The 3,141-nt window shown below is 41.4% G+C and overlaps 1 pseudogene; it reads left to right on the top strand.

Moving 5' to 3' along the window:
- The first annotated feature begins 1,753 nt into the window (after positions 1-1,753).
- Positions 1,754-2,339, top strand: LOC123171450 (U5 small nuclear ribonucleoprotein 40 kDa protein-like; annotated as a pseudogene).
- The last annotated feature ends 802 nt before the right edge of the window (positions 2,340-3,141 follow it).

Raw genomic sequence — 3,141 nt, forward strand, 5'->3', positions numbered from 1 at the left:
GAAGCTACATCTTCGAGATCCTGTCCAGTTACATTTTGCCAATTTGTCCTTAGTGAGAATGACTTGTTTTTGGACAAACCAACATGAACACTTTAATTTTTAAGGGCACTTTGACTTTCCAAATGTGCACAGATCGTGGGATAGAGCCAGAGTTGATAATATCCAAATACATGAATTTTACCGAAAACACTCCATTCTTGGTTAGTTTCCAGTGCAACTGGTCTGACTGTTGAGAAAGGTGAACATCCATCAATCTTCTCACAAGATGGAGCCAAGCTTCCCAATGGTTTTTCGCTAAAGTCCTCCTGAATTGAATATTGAGAGGATTGGACTGTAATACTGTTGCAACGTAAGCATCTCTACGTTGAACAATATTTTAGAGAGAAGGATATTGGATAGCTAGAAGCATCTCCCTTAGCCACGTATCCTCCCAGAATCTCGTGGAAGTATCATTACCAATGATAATTTTTGTCCTATGGAAGAAGGCTGATTTCACTCTGATCAGTCCTTTCCAAAACGGCGAATCGGTTGGTCTGACCATCACCTAGGATAAGGTTTTACAATGAAAGTACTTATTACGTACAATCTGGGCCCATGTGGCATCGGTCTCTATAGATAGTTTGTACAACCACTTGCTGAGAAGGCATCCATTCTTCACCTCTAAATTTTGGCCTACAAATAACATCCCATTTAGCAAGTCTGTATTTTTGTTTTAACTCATCCGTCTGCTAGAAAAAAACGCGATCGATAGAAGTCTAGTCTTTTCCGAACCCCAACTGATACCATGAAGAAGGACAAGAGAAACATTGGCATACTCGTGAGCACCGAATTTATGAGAATTAGTCGGCCTCCATATGACATAAGTTTACCCTTCTAGCAGCTTAGTTTCTTTTCAAATCAATCCTCAATGCACTTCCATTCTTTGTTAGATAGCTTGCGATGGTGAATCGGTATGCCCAAGTACGTAAAAGGCAACGAACCTAACTCACATCCAAACAGTTGTTTGTAAGCTTCTTGTTCGTCTTTAGCTCTCCCAAAGCAGAACAATTCACTTTTATGGAAGTTAATCTTTAACCCCGATAACTGCTCGAATAAGCATAACACAAGCTTCATATTTCTTACTTTTGCCAGATCGTGCTCCATGAAGATGATAGTATCATCAGCGTACTATAGAATGGACACTCCTCCATCCAGTAGATGCGGGACGAGACCACCTACTTGGCCATTTTCTTTCGCTCTTCCTATTAGAATTGTCAACATGTCCACTACTATGTTGAACAAGATAGGTGACATCGGCTCTCCCTGCCTTAGACCCTTGTGTGTTTGAAAATAATGACCTATGCCATCATTCACTTTGATTCCGATACTGCCTTTTTGCGTGAAAGAATCTACCTACTTTCTCCAGGACAGATTGAATCCTTTCATCCGCAAGGCCTGCTGTAGAAATGGCCACTTAACCTTATCGTACGCTTTCTCAAAATCCACCTTAAAAACCCCTTCTAGGATGTTTCCGTCCGGCATGAAGGCTGTTTGAGATGGTTGCACGACACTGTGTGCAATCTGCGTCAGCCTGGTTCAAAAAAGAAGAGAACATGTGTCAACACTCCGCACAGTACATAGATTAGATGGAACATAGTTGAGGAGCTTCTGCCTGAGATCTGAATACAAATGGAAACTAGTGAAGATTATTTCCAGATATTCTCTGGATTTCGACTACCACCAAGGATCACCCTTCTTATTGTTGTGACTTGTGAGTGGATCAGACAACGGTACAAGAAAGCTCTGGGAACTGCGTCAGAGGGGTATCCAAAAACTTCCAGACTAGTTCCAGATTACCACTGTGAGCTTCTCAGAGGCTGCAGATATGGTTTTCAGTGGTGGCCTGGACAATGACGTAAAGTGGTGGACAAAAGAATGAAGTCACGGAATCTCACAAAGGACATAAAGGACATGATAACTGGGATGCAGCTTAGTCCTGATGGGTCGTACCTCCTCACCAAAGTGATGGACAATGAGCTCATGATCTGGGATATGCGCTCTTATGCACGAAGAACTGCAACATCAAGACCTTTACAGGACACCAGCACAACTTTGAGAAGATACTGTTGAAGTGCAGCTGGTCACCCGACAATCGCAAGGTCACTGCTGGGAGTGCTGATCGTATGGTCTACATCTGGGACATGACATCAAGGCGGATCCTGTACAAGCTTCCTGGGCACAACGGTTCCGTTAATGAGACCGCTTTCCATCCCACCGAGCCCATCATCGGATCCTGCGGCAGCGACAAGCAGATTTATCTCGGGGAGCTTTAGGACGCTGTCACTTCCCCAGCTAGGAATTCCTGTAATATTTGGGTAGCAAAGAGAACAGAAGACCACAGGTACCGTGTTGCTCTGTCAGACATTGAATGCTGGATTGCTGATCAAAATTTCAAACTGCTACTTATTCAGTACCCTTACGGTTCATGTTAAACTTGTGGCCATTCTGCCTTTTAATCACTAACTGGTGTGCTCTCTCTGAAAACCTTATTCACTTACGTGTTCCCTGCTGAATTACGTTGTCTAACTTGTGTATCGAGTGAAATGCTGTTTTAGTCTGTAAAATTACCTTTTTCTGTTAGACGAGTTTCTATTGGTGCTATATATATAACCAGAAAAAAGTTAAGTAAGCTAAAAGCTTGCCTTAAAAGGGAAAATCATATATTAATAAATTTGGTTGATCCTCTTTTAGTCAATAGTAGATTGTCAACAATGTGTTTGAACATAATTTATTAGCCGTCAACTTATATTCATGTGGCTCTGCTCAAAAGAGTATGACTGCATGGAGTGTCATTTTATTCACCATAGTCATGGCCGTCCGCCTTGGCTGCATGACAGCCAATTCTAGCCTTCTAGGTGATACCTGTTATTGATGAAAATACTGAGTTTTGGACAGTGGTTTCATTTCTTTCCAGTATCTGTAACTCATAACTAATAGCAAGATAAAAATACTTGTAAAAATTCTCTTTAATTTAAAAAAAAATGTTTTTAAGTGTGTTTATCTGGCTTGTTGGTGGTGGGGTTGAATTGTGTATATGTGAAGTTACATATTGCCTTTTGAAAGATCTTGAGACACCATGCTTTGGCAAAATGAATCAGTTTC

This window comes from Triticum aestivum, chromosome 7D, assembly GCF_018294505.1.
Source record: "Triticum aestivum cultivar Chinese Spring chromosome 7D, IWGSC CS RefSeq v2.1, whole genome shotgun sequence".
In the NCBI taxonomy this organism is placed as follows: Eukaryota; Viridiplantae; Streptophyta; class Magnoliopsida; order Poales; family Poaceae; genus Triticum; species Triticum aestivum.